Below are 15,101 nucleotides of genomic sequence, written 5' to 3'. Positions count from 1 at the left end.
GTGAGGCAATCAGCAATTTGACGACACAATTTTAATGTACTTATTAACCTCAAGCATTTTTAAACTTGAAACACTCATATTTCAAATTAATGTATTGTTTATTTCTTCTGTGCTTTTTTGATTAAAAAGCCCACTTCAGCCACAATAATCATTAGAAAGAAGTACTAAAATTTCTGCGAGAACAAAATATTTTTTGCATTTTTGTTAGTAGAAAAGCTTTTCATTGGAGGGTTGTTAAATTTTTTATATAAAATTCCTAATTGTATTACTTTCTTCTCTTTACTTCATTGTTTGTCTGTGAGGCAATCAGCAATTTGACGACACAATTTTGATGTACTTAATAACCTCAAGCATTTTTAAGCTTGAAACACTCATATTTCAAATTAATGTATTGTTTATTTCTTCTGTGCTTTTTTGATTAAAAAGCCCACTTCAGCCACAATAATCATTAGAAAGAAGTACTAAAATTTCTGGGAGAACAAAATATTTTTTGCATTTTTGTTAGTAGAAAAGCTTTTCATTGGAGGGTTGTTAAATTTTTTATATAAAATTCCTAATTGTATTACTTTCTTCTCTTTACTTCATTGTTTGTCTGTGAGGCAATCAGCAATTTGACGACACAATTTTGATGTACTTAATAACCTCAAGCATTTTTAAGCTTGAAACACTCATATTTCAAATTAATGTATTGTTTATTTCTTCTGTGCTTTTTTGATTAAAAAGCCCACTTCAGCCACAATAATCATTAGAAAGAAGTACTAAAATTTCTGCGAGAACAAAATATTTTTTGCATTTTTGTTAGTAGAAAAGCTTTTCATTGGAGGGTTGTTAAATTTTTTATATAAAATTCCTAATTGTATTACTTTCTTCTCTTTACTTCATTGTTTGTCTGTGAGGCAATCAGCAATTTGACGACACAATTTTAATGTACTTATTAACCTCAAGCATTTTTAAACTTGAAACACTCATATTTCAAATTAATGTATTGTTTATTTCTTCTGTGCTTTTTTGATTAAAAAGCCCACTTCAGCCACAATAATCATTAGAAAGAAGTACTAAAATTTCTGCGAGAACAAAATATTTTTTGCATTTTTGTTAGTAGAAAAGCTTTTCATTGGAGGGTTGTTAAATTTTTTATATAAAATTCCTAATTGTATTACTTTCTTCTCTTTACTTCATTGTTTGTCTGTGAGGCAATCAGCAATTTGACGACACAATTTTGATGTACTTAATAACCTCAAGCATTTTTAAGCTTGAAACACTCATATTTCAAATTAATGTATTGTTTATTTCTTCTGTGCTTTTTTGATTAAAAAGCCCACTTCAGCCACAATAATCATTAGAAAGAAGTACTAAAATTTCTGGGAGAACAAAATATTTTTTGCATTTTTGTTAGTAGAAAAGCTTTTCATTGGAGGGTTGTTAAATTTTTTATATAAAATTCCTAATTGTATTACTTTCTTCTCTTTACTTCATTGTTTGTCTGTGAGGCAATCAGCAATTTGACGACACAATTTTGATGTACTTAATAACCTCAAGCATTTTTAAGCTTGAAACACTCATATTTCAAATTAATGTATTGTTTATTTCTTCTGTGCTTTTTTGATTAAAAAGCCCACTTCAGCCACAATAATCATTAGAAAGAAGTACTAAAATTTCTGCGAGAACAAAATATTTTTTGCATTTTTGTTAGTAGAAAAGCTTTTCATTGGAGGGTTGTTAAATTTTTTATATAAAATTCCTAATTGTATTACTTTCTTCTCTTTACTTCATTGTTTGTCTGTGAGGCAATCAGCAATTTGACGACACAATTTTAATGTACTTATTAACCTCAAGCATTTTTAAACTTGAAACACTCATATTTCAAATTAATGTATTGTTTATTTCTTCTGTGCTTTTTTGATTAAAAAGCCCACTTCAGCCACAATAATCATTAGAAAGTACAAAAATTTCTGCGAGAACAAAAAATTTTTTACATTTTTGAGGCTTGACATTAGGCTTTTTAGATTTGAAACTTAATATACGAGTATCTTATGTTGAGGATTAATTTTACTCTGATACCTCGTTTTCCACTAAATTCAATTGATTCTACTTACTTCTAATATAACATTGTTAGCTTGATAATAGAATACAGTGAACTGTGAAAAAACTACCAAAAATTCACAAACTTTAAATATTTCGGCAAAGTCGATCTGTTTCATCTAAAAAAAAATTAAACGTGAAAGTAAAAGTAAACGAATTCCTAACCTCAAATTTCATCTCATATTTTGTACTTAGTTTAACAATGAAAATAACGAAGCTAAATTTTACGAAAGTCAGCTGATCTGTTAAGCCAAAAGTAACTAGATTGCAACTTGCATGCAATAAAAAAGGCACAAAACCGATAATGTCCAGATCTTGCATGAAACAATCAGATGAACTTTTTATAAAGAAATATTGCGTCTTGCATTGCATTGCACGTTATATTGCATTATGCCAAGCGGCCTTTAGAAAAAAGAAATATGGAATATATGGAAAAATAAACATAATATTTGAGTTATCCTTGTATGACATATGAAGTGACGTTTTTAAGACGCATTAACGTTTTGAATTGTTCCACTTTCCGCGATTGATAATGAGAAGGAATTATTATATTTATTTATGAAAAATACAGAAAATAAAAAAAATTAACTACATGAATTTTTTAAAAATACTTTTCAAAATATTTCGATGAATCTATGTCTTCCATATATCCCAGGAATTTTAACTAAAAAACCACTTTGACCATCACTTTTGACTGATTATCGTCATAGAACCAAGATGTATGGGCGTTCCCTATCCAGAAAGCGACAGGTACATTTTTGTTCACTGTCATTGTCAGAGACAGATAATTAATCTGCATTCAGTTAAAGTAAATGTGTACTTAATACCTTCTCCATAAACTGACATTCATAAAGCTGCCATTATTGCCAAATTGGAAGATGGCTGTAGACGAATTAAAACTTTGGATTTGAAAAACTGTTGAAGTACTACGAAAGCATTGCTTTCAAATTAGTGCAACCAATCCCGAGTTGTGTTTGCACTTAATTATATGTGATGTCGAATTTTGGAAACTAATTGTTTTTACAAAAAAAAAGTATTTTAAATCGTGCAATGACGGATGTATTCCCGATAATAGACCACCAAACTCAAAAATTTGAGATCAATATGATGACGGGAGTAATTGGTGTGAAAATGGCCTAGCGTTTGTTGAAGAATTGGTGGAAGATCCAACTCTGAATTTTACCTCAATACTCTAAACAACATTATATCGGCAAATCAAACTTACGATGGAAAGGATTTCATTTACCAACAAGATAATTGTCCTGTCCAACCCGCACTTATAATGCAATGGGTCCGATAAAACAATATTGAGACTTCACCGTGACCAGCAAATAGTCCTAATATAAATCCGATTGGAAAGTTCTACGTGTGGTTGGTAAAAAAAATTACAAAAGGAATTTTCGTCCTAGAAATCAAGGAGAGCTATGAGAAGCCATTGAAACCTCAATTTAGATTGTAAAATTTCACATTCACTCCATGCCAAAAATATCACAAAAAGAAAGGGTTAATAATTATGGTATAATAAAATCTTTTTTATAAATACCTCCCTGGTAACTTAATATTGGTCAGCATGGCAACAAATGTCAAGTAAATTTAAGTTAATATATTATCAAAAAGAATCAGACAGTAATGATTAACAAAAATAGTAGTTTAGCTGTCTCATTTCAAGAGGATTAAACGACTGACATCACAATTAATCTCTTTTATCACTTGTGCAAAGGTGCCGAGCTACAATATTTTAATACGTACTTCAGATATTGCAAATAAAATTTGAGTCAAATGAAAAGATTTTACAGTAAATTCCATAAAAAATACCCATCCAAAAGTCTTGTTTAGAATTGCGACGTCACTAAAAAATAGAAAAGTTTATTTGTTTACTTCAAAGATTACATATCAATGGTTAAATGGCGAAAGCTCGTAGGTCGATTTGTTGAAATTTTATAGGAGAAAGTCTACTAAAGAGGTTTCTTTCTTTATATATTTCTCATATAAATCTTGCTTTTCAAAGATGTCATTATAAGTATTAAGAACTATTCATGAACTTACGAGATTTTGCAGTTCAATGGAATAATTTATTTAAAAAAATTTCACATCAAAAACCCATAAATAATAAAAGTTGACTGACGAGGTTTTGCAATTTAACCATCGATATATTATTCAAATGCCATTTTTTTATTAAGAACCAAAATTTTCTGGCACTCCAATTCCTAACCCTTTGAAACGAACGAATTTATGGGAAATATCGTAAAGTGAATGAGTATAGTATTGAGAAAATATAATTTATGAGTCTAATTCGAAATCTTTCCGATGTCAATTTGAAAACGTGCCCCATTTATATATAAGCCAATATGAAAAATTCAATGGTTTGCATAGGCACCTCAAGCTCATTTCAACTCTCTAACGGGAGCATACAAAACGACAAAAATGATATTAAAGTTGACTGATACCCTCCCTTGAAAATCGTTCAACTACCTTCGAAAAAATAGTAGATATTTGATTTTTATTGTCTGTATTATAAGTATAATCAATCAAACCGAGAAAATACGTCATGTATCTAATATTTTGCAATGAGAAATGAAATATTAGGAAAAAACTATTTTTTTCGAAATTGGCAGTAAAGTGAAATGCTGATTGGTCCATAGAAATCGGCATAGAACTATTTGTATCTGAATCGATGTAAATGGGAAGTCGACATAGAGAGAAGTGAAAATACGAGGGCCGTTTTTTGTAACCTCCGATCGCTCCCTGTGGACGCTATGCGGGCAGAAGAAAGCGAACATTCACTTTAAGCGACTGCGAAGCTTTCACATTACACACTCCGTCATTGTTGACATTCAGGTGTCAGTCGGCGTTGTGCTACAGCACACGTTAATATATCCGCCATTATTAATGCTCCCGCCAAATGTAAATTACGAAGTGCGATTTGTCCATCGGAGAATTTGTTGTATGTTTACTGATTTCAAGTTTCAAGGTCTGTTTTATTCTCTATTGTTACTGAACGGTTGGGCTACATTGGCGGCAACTTTCTTTGAAGAGGGTATTAAAAAACTTGTCGACTGATATGACAAATGTGTCAATCTCTTAGGTGTACCAATCTTTTGGTAATAAAATTATTGTTTTATATGAGCTTGTCTTTTATTTATAGCCTTTCGGAGGTTGAAAAGAAACGGCCCTTGTAAAAGTTCAGTTAACACATAAAAATGTTACTCTCAACTCTAATGACGCAACCACATTTCATAGTGTATTGTATAAACAATTTAGAGACGTCGAGCGTGGTGGCTACCATATTATTTGTTAGGAGATTCAGTCGCCGTCTAACTACAAGAAAGTGATTTAATAGAGCTTCATCTTCGAATTGGATAAGCTTATCTTGCAAAATAATGATTCTGGTTGCGTCAGTTGAATTTTACCAACTGGTGTCTAAGGTGATCAAATAATATGACACCCAAAAATATAAGCTTGAACTTTTTATTAATATAGATAGTAGATCTGTCCTGCACTTCAGGGGGAACTTACCTTCTGGATGTGCATGGTACAAATTTGCTAGGAGCGTAGCGTCTCCCGTAATCTAGCTACCTAGAGACCGGGTATAGCGGATGGTTTGAGTCCTGGTGTAAGATTTCTTACGACGACCGGGTGTCCACACTAAGCATAGCATTAATATAGACTCCCTGGAGGAGTCTGGGGTGGCGAGGTCAGCCAAGGAGGGACGAACCGGGCCAGGGAGGAAACTCAGCAGCCATCGTACAAATTTAAAGCGGTTCTTCTATCTCATAGTTTATAACTTTACAAATATCCCTACTATCTAAATCTAAAAAGTATATTGTACCTGATAGTTGCAGTGTGCTTCATAATTAGACTTCTCAATCTAATATGCTTATCGATAGTATCGTATCCGAATTGTTCTAGCTCTTTTCCTAATATACTCAGATCTGTTGATATAAAATACATCAAACTTCCTATGAAACCATCAGATACCATTATACAAATACCACCCCAGAAACCGTAAAACATCTGTAAAGTAGATTGTATCAATTGTTAAATGGAAAATCGTGTTATCCACTTCAAAACCATCTGCCAAAAATAATGTAGCATTTGTATGAAATTTTTTCATTTAATGATTCAGTTTTTCATTACCTCATTATAAGCAAGACTTTCATTTAACATGAGGCTGTTTCTTCAAGACCAATTTTTCCTTATGGTAATTTTTGGGGAGGTAAATACGATATGAATCGTGGAGTTATACATAGTGATGGACTAGCAGCAATTCTCTTTAATTTATCACTATATGGAGTTATAAAATACTGCAAGATGACCGGTACAATTATCACTAAAGACGTCCAAATATTTGCATACGCAGATGATCTAGCTTTTGAGGTATGTTAATAAAAGCATATTCATAAACTTAACTTTCCATTTGCCATTGACGTTTGTAGTTACAAAATTGAGAACATTTAAATATTTATATTATATAAATATTAATAGTTGCCGTTTCCGTTGGTAACTTTCAACATAAACGAATTTTATCTTTTCCCGGCCGTTCTTTCGTACCAATAGAAAGGAACTAATCCGATCCAATTGCATTTGTCACGTGATTTTGCCCCCATATTCATAATATTGACCATAAATACCAGATTACAAACAAAACCACAAAAATATAACGAAAACAAAAAGCAGTATACACGTCAAAAAGAATAACAAAATTCTTAGGTTAACTACAGCAACGTCAAGTTTATGTATAAGGTCAATAGACGTCATACGGCAAACGCCTCACGCGAACGGCAACGGTAATCAGAAAGCCAAATTTATGAATCGGCCTTGAGTTGAAAGCTAATACTACTGATGTGTTCAAGAAGTACACAAACACGCGCCAAGTCTTTTCAATTGGACAAAAAAAAAACATTATAAGACTATCTATCTATAACGTCAAGTTTATGGAAAGGGTCGATAGACGTCAAATGGCAAACGTAACCTGCGAACGGCAATCAGAGAGTCAAATTTATGAAACGGCGTTAAGTTAAACGGTAACCCTACTGATGTGTTCAAGAAGTACACAAACACGCTCCAAGTATTTTCAATTGGACAAGACAAAACGTTAAATCTATCTATGAAAGTATGAACTATATTTTTCTCCAACCATCAAAACATGTTGACATTTTTGTACTATTTTCAGGTGCAAAGGCCATCAATTCCCTTAACGTACAAAAATTTGCTCGTTGCTAAAAACGCTACTTTTAATCCTAGGACTAAAAGTAATTGCATTTGAGCTCTCTAATTGTAATTTGAAGAAAAAAACATTGTCTCTCACAAATTTAGTAAAACAAACTAATTGGGCAACTATATATAGGTATTTATTTGGAACAATTATTGCCAAAATTCAAAGCACCACTGAAATTATCAATAACAATTTTCGAACAATTCAAAAGATTTTCATTAATGTTAGAACAACTTTAAATATTCTCCGTAACTGTTGATAAAACATTCGAGGAAATATCTGAACAGGTACTTGTACCTTCTTTGTCAGGTGCCAATATTTTTCTGGCAGTATTCTCTTTGTTGATACGTGATTCTTCAATATATCCTTCTGCTACCGTACTCGATTCCCAACCTCTTTCTTGTCTTTTAAGACAAGTGAAGTCACCGCCACCATCAATAAGAAATGTGGCAGATGTTCTTCTTAGCCAATGTCCAGTATACTCTTTCCAGTTTTTTAACTTCAAAAATTTTGCAATTTCTTGCGACACGGCACCAATTTTGTGAATACCAACAACCATTCTTTGACACTTTCCATTAACATAACTTACATAACAAAAATAAACGACGTTCCTGTATATTTGATGGCCGTAGTGCCACAAATTTTCGAAATAAACGCAAATAATTATCGCCTATAATGTTAAACAAACGAGGTTTCTTGTTTTTTGTCTGCAAAATTTTTACGACTAGGATCGAGTCCATATCCTCAATGTCATCAATTTTCAAATGAACTAGTTCGTCACAACGCATAGCCCCTCCAATTCCTAATACTAGAACAATCTTTATCTTCAAATATAAATTATCAAATGCCATATCCAGGAACCGATCCACTTCCTCCTTTGTAAAAACCCAAGACTTTTGAGTATATATCGGTCACTTTGCCTTTTTAACAATGCTCGTAATTTTGAATATTTACTAATATCCATTTCATTTTTGATATCCAGTGTGGATCGCAACATTGAATACTGTGACCAAAGAGTGGATGGCTTGACGGTCTTAGTTAAATTTGAGAAATACACCATAAGAACACTCTCCGCATAGTTTTGCACATTTTTTTCTTTACACCAATCCATGAATCGCTGATATGCAAGTTCATAAACTTGGCGAGATTTGGGTGGCAAAAGATTTAGATATACTTCTTCGGCACTTTCCAATATATCCGCAGGTATATTTTAATCGTGTTCGGAATTCATTTTGAAAGCAGAAAAACTAGTACAAAAATTATATGATTAGTACGTCTACTGATGTCTACATGACAATCTATATTTATTAACAATACCCATGACTACCGACTTGCTATCGCTGTTATAATTAATAGGTGTTCAAATTTATTACCAAAGTATTAACGATTTTTGAATAAAACTAACTTTATTTTAATTTTGACTTGGTTGGAGAAAAAAAAGTATATATCACACGGACTAAAAGTGCCTATTTTTAATCGCAATTTTGCATTCCATTTGCATTTGCATTTTGCTCGTAAAAAATATGCACTTTTAATCCTTATAATATAATATACTATTTTTGTTCAAGTCCATCAGATGTACGTTGGTATAAAAATAAATTCGGTTCCACTTTTCTTTTCTTTAGGGAAATAGTAGATTATCTATTAAAAAATCAGTACGGCCCAGATTAGGAAGTGCGACCTCATTTAATAAAACAAACGTTTTGTGACAAGCTGGGTAGAGCTGTGGGCAAGTATCAATTCCTAGCTTCCAGAATACGAATCTGGAGTTTCAACAGCACCTGAAGGAAAGCATACTGTTTGTTCTATTCCTTTAGGATTATGTGATACTAATATAATACTAATTGTGACTGAATCAGCAACTGGAGAATCGTTGGGCTCATAATAAGTGCATTTTATGTTTGCATGAGCTATGATACTAACTAAACTATTTAAGTTTAATTTTTTCCATAGGGAATTTACTAATGTTTTTGTTTCTATGAGGAATCTCGAATATGTTTCATATGTTTTAATGTGACGTAGTTTGTATAATATCCCAATGGCTCTAGTGACCTCGTCTGGTGGCTCAATAGACCCCGCCCCTGGAGTCTTTTGGTCCTTATAAAGTAAATTTGTTGTAGTAAACAATGGATTTGTTAAAGTTTTTTTATTTTTTATCTCAATATGTAATCCAATAAATAAACGACTGATTTTAAATTAACTTTTATTATTATTTCATTGCAATACCTTAAACTGATTTGAACAAAATGCAGATCAAGTGACCACTACATAAAATAATGATGCTCACTTACTCTGGTGCAAATTTGATGCTTCTTTCTGGTTATTCCAATTAGGTATTTCGAAAAGTAAACTTGGAAATAATGAGTTCAAAATTAATGGTGAGATATTTTAATTTACCTGCATAGCTGTGTATATCATGAACCATTTTGGTTGATAATACGGGAACCATTGAATATATATTAATGTTCTATTACTTTCCAGTCCTTGCGCTTCTAATTTATTCCATGAATTTAAGTTATCCATCAACATCAAAATGAATACCAAATAGGTCATTGATAATAGAACTGGCTGGACGGTGCACAATTTGAAATTAAATCGAGCGTTCTTCCTGTAGATGTCATATAAATCATCGTTGTTTCCAACGCGAGATTCTAATTTAACCATTTTCCTCATTATTTCCTTAATAGAGTCACTTTGCATTAACCACATTTTCCAAAAACTGATCGTGTAACTCAAAATGAATATAATACAATCTGCTTCTTGAGTTTTTGTTAAATTAGACTTAGACATCAAAATTCCTATTATCAGCGTCACAAGAAAATATGAAAAATTCACATTGGTGATCCAGCCGTAAGTTTTGTAGATCATTTTTGATAATTTACTACAGTTTTCGATAGGCCAACTACCACTTAATATCATTTCGTATTTTATTAATTTCAAAAAATAAGAATTATAACTCATTTTTCCATTAAGCGTTAACACTTTTTGTAATTTTACGGCGTCTAACTTTCTAACTCCCAGCTAATATATACGTAAAAGTTCATACATATGTGATAAGGGGAGTTTTCGTTCAGAACTTTTTGACATAAAAAATATGTTGGACATTTATTAAATAGTTTTTTTTTTTCAGTTCATGATATACAATTTTGCTGTTCAACATAGATACATATAAAAGTTCAACTGACACGTTGTAATCAATTATTGATGATACAACAGTTAATTGAGCGTGACAGTTTGAAAACGGGCATATCAGTTTTCCAGTTTTATCACAATTAATGCAGTAAAATCAACTCTAAAAGTGTGTAAAGAATATCAATCAACTTTGTGATCTGAAACAAAATAGCTCAATCAGACTTATTTCTAGTTAACATAACCAACATTTCTGGCAAACTCTCGGCGGTTAGTGGTAAAAAATATTAGGTGCTATGGGATGTTCTCTGTTAAAAAAACTAGAAAAAAATTAAACAAGTATTAAAAGCCGCCATGATAAAAATCTCAGACTCAGAAAATAACAAAAAAAGAAAAAGTTGGATGGATGATGTATGTGACAGTCAAATACAATAAAAAATGTTGCAGAATAGAGACGAGAAAAGCATAAGTGAATATAACAATCAAAGAAATAAAATAAAGAAACTTTGAAGGAAAAAAAGGGAATCTTTAGAAGACAAAATGAAAACTATAGAGGAAGAATATCAAAGAAAGGAAATTAAAAATTTTTCCAAAGATGTTAAACATAAGAAAACGAGAGTACTACCACATATATAAAAAATAAAGAAGGAAGACTTGTAGAAGACGGAGAAGAAAAAAAAATAGAAGAAAGAATATTTCGACGAAATACTCAAGGTCGAAAATGACAGAAACGAAAATGCACTCGAAGAAATATTGAATGAAGAAAACCTTGAAAATCATCTTGCAGCACTACCGAACATAGAAGAAGTTAAAGAAGTGATAAATAAGATGAAAAACAATAAAATTCCCGGAGATAATGGAGTAACAAAAGAACAAATAAAACATGTCGGTGAACAGCGTGAAGAAGAAATTTACTTTGTCGATTTGGAAAACCGAGAAAAGCCATTATATTACCCATTTACAGAAGAGAGACAGAATATTGTGTGAAAATTAATGAGGACTATCCTCACTAGACGCCACATACAAAATACTCGTACCAATTTTCAAAATAAGATTGGAAATTCATACAGAAAAATTTTTAGGTTAATTATAATAAAAACAGTTGATTACTGGTTGTTATGAATATGCGATACCAACACAATCCTTTCTGTTGATTTCAAAAGAGCTTATGATATTGTGAACAGAAAAAATTTAATCCAAATATTACGAAAATTAGAAATTACAAACAAATTAATTCAACTAGTTAAGATGACATTAGAGTATACAACCAATATAACTAAAACACAATAAGGATTAAGACAAGGCGACCCCCCATTATCGGTACTATTTAATCTAGTTTTGGAAAGCATAATAAGAAGAACTCAATAGAGAAGTCATAATATTTAAAAGGAGTCACCAATGCTTGGTTTATGCCGATGATGTGGCGGTGATAGCGATAAACAGAAGAAAGTTTAAAGAAACCACAAAAAACTAATAACAACAGCAGAAGAGATAGGCACACACTTCAATAATGGAAAAACAAAGTTTATGGAAATAAGTGATAAATGTGGAAGTAAGACGATAAAGATTCGAGGAAAATTTCATGTATTTTGGTTAGGTATTATTAATAAAAGATAATAAATGCCAAGAAGAAAATGAAATCGAACTAAGCATTGCCAAAAGTAACAGCCTTAGAAGAATATTAACATCGAAAGAGACATCCAGGTCTAAGAAAGTGCGAATTTATTAGACAATGTTGAGATCCACCCTGACATGCGCTTGTGAAACTTGGATAATGACGAATAAAACTAAACAGAAATTGAAAATCTGGGAGAGAAAAATACTAAGAAGAAACTTTAGAGGAAAACAGAGTTGAGATGGGAGGGAAGATTAAACCATGAAATTTAGATACTTTTCATGTTCACGTCATTCAAATTCACAAGAATGTCTAGGTCACTTAGAACGGATAGCTGATGACAGATTCTTGAAATGAGTTGGATGGAAGATACCAGAGGGTAAGAGGAAAAGAGATAGACGAAAAAAACGGTAGATGGAAGCGGTGGAAGAAGACCTTAGAAAGAGAAACATCCAGAAAATGGTCTGCATGTAAGTTTAAATATATGGGATGTTTTCAAATAAACTTATCTAGTAGAATTTTTGACGTCTTTGTCAAAGTTAAGGGTAGCTCCGGTATTTATTCTCCAAGGGGTCATATGGAGGAAAGGGTACTTTTCAATCTCACTTTTCCTTAGTCAATATTAAAAAAATTATTTTGAACGACATTTACAGAAAACAAGGCGGTGCGGGAGATTATAGCGCATTTTTTATCGCTAGCAATCAGTAAATATAATGGAAAATATTAATTTATAAAAGAAAGTTTCCATGGAAAATCAAACAAGATAAATATCAATAATTTCATTTATTTAATAATTTTTTCCCTATTATTTCTTGACAATTCTTATAATAATCGATTTATGAAATTGAAAATGACATCGAATGACATGAATTGACGTCTATTGACATTTGATGTTGAACGATGTTTTATGATATATATTGACGTCAATTCATGTCATTCGACAAATAGAAATAATGGGCTCACCTTTTGATTAATTTAATAAAAGTCAAAATTTCTTCCGCTTCGGCACATCTACACCTATACATGAATTAAATGCAAAAAACCGAGCTCGCTAGAAGTGGAGTGAGGATATATCGGTGCTACAGGTAGACGTACGGACGAAACGCCAATAACAGCGTATTTTTTTGAAAAAAATGTTCCAAAAAACTCTCAATGTTATTTATGAAGGTAATAAAATGTAAAATAATTTCTGACTCATGTAGGATTCGAACCTACGACCTCCACGGCGATACAATCAGTGTGGTGCTCTAACCAACTGAGCTAACGAGCCATATACAAGAGTTGTGCAGGAGCCCGGTGAAATACGATGTTGATTATTTTTAAAAAGATAAAAGTTTAGTTTACAAATTAAAAATATCAGTGTTAATTCGACATACTATCACCAAAATTATGTATCAAAGCTCATTCCATCCGAAATATGTCAAGATCATAGTAAAAAATTAATCAGTCGATAAAAAATTTCAGGGGGGAAAAGTTTTAATTACTACGCTGATTCACTTGACGGGGGAGGAGCTGAGAGCAAAGCTACGTAGTTCTTTTGAAACCAAAATGATTTTAATTGGTTCACAAATGTTAATTTTTCAAGAAGAATCTTGAATACATTGCTTAAAAAATAATGAACTGTTAATAAATTTATTAACAGTGAAATAATATTTATTAGTAGCTAACAAATATTTATTGTTCATCTCTTATTACAATTTTCATTAAGTCGTACATTAGAAAATTGTTCATTAAGCGTAAATTAAATTGTAACAATTATTGAATAAGTTTTTTATCAACATTTTTATATACTCTGTGAGCTAGATAGAGACGACTCTTGAGTGGTTTGATGAGAAAGACGACATCGTACTTTAAACAAGTCCTCATAACGAGAATGATCACTAGGCTTGTTATGAAGAAGATGTCCCAATAATTAATAATTTACAAGAGTGGCTTAAACCACCATACCTCCAAATATCAAGGCGGGTTTAAAAAAGATAGATCAATTAGCGATAAAATTTTTGTATTAAAAACAACACACAACAACAAAATAGCTAAAAGCATAGACTACAGTTAAAGCTATAATTTATCGACTTTAAACAGACATAATATATGATTCAATATTAAGTAAACACCTGTACCAAGCTCTAGTAAAACTTGGAATACCTAAGAAATTGATACGATTGGTCAAAATGACACTAAGCATAACCTAAAACATAGTAACCATAGAAGGTATCCGGAAAATTACAAACAGAATAAGGCTTAAAACAGTGCGACCCGTTATCAAAAGTGTTGTTAAATTTTCTACTAGAGGTGATTCTCAAGGGTATACAAAAAATGTTTCTACTATTTGAAAAGACAGCAAAAATATATGACCCACGTGTCAACCAATATAAGACCAAATATATGGAAATAGGTAACGGATTTTTAAGTGACAACCAATTGAATATCACAACAGAGTAAAACAAGGAATTTCTCGGTTCAATAGAGTATAAGAATTTGAATACCTGGGAGTGACGATAACAACTAAAGAGTACGTAATTAAAGAATTCGACAAGAGATTGGCAAGAGGTGATAAAACAACTGGAGCACTAGGAAACCTATTAAGTTTCAAAGGTATCTAAAAGGTAGCGGAGCTAATTATTTACAAAAGTTATATGGTAATGAATGCTGGGTCATGATTAAGAAAAAAGAAAACAGGCTAAATGCTTGGGAAAAAGGAGTATTTTTGGAGGGATATGAGTGGAACAAGATGAATGAAGAAGAAGAAGAACGAATGCAGAGATTAAAAGGTTATATAGTCAGGCAGAGATCAACTAACAAGTAGAGGAAGCGCAAAAAGAAGAAGAGGGAGTACACGTATAAAATGACTAGATGCACATATAAAGAAGACTTACTTTGAATATTACGTGTTTTGTATGAAAAATCGAAGTATCATCAAGTTTATTTTAAATCGTGTAGCACCGGCTTAATAGTAAAGGGAGAATAATTTTTATTGTGCTCTAATTGCGATTTAAATTACGAAAGCAATTTCACGACTATATGAAAGTGACAATTGTACTTACATTTGTTTGTTAATTC

At 31.7% G+C, this 15,101-nt stretch overlaps 1 non-coding gene across 1 annotated transcript; it reads right to left on the bottom strand.

Moving 5' to 3' along the window:
* Positions 1-13,231: 13,231 nt before the first annotated feature.
* Positions 13,232-13,311, bottom strand: Trnai-gau (transfer RNA isoleucine (anticodon GAU)). The gene is given in 2 exon segments: positions 13,232-13,267; positions 13,274-13,311. It is a non-coding gene; the product is annotated as a tRNA-Ile (tRNA).
* Positions 13,312-15,101: the final 1,790 nt, after the last annotated feature.

This window comes from Diorhabda carinulata, chromosome X (assembly GCF_026250575.1).
Source record: "Diorhabda carinulata isolate Delta chromosome X, icDioCari1.1, whole genome shotgun sequence".
Classification (NCBI taxonomy): domain Eukaryota; kingdom Metazoa; phylum Arthropoda; class Insecta; order Coleoptera; family Chrysomelidae; genus Diorhabda; species Diorhabda carinulata.
Note: the sequence above shows the minus strand (reverse complement) of the source record. Positions and strands in the feature narration are given on the sequence as shown.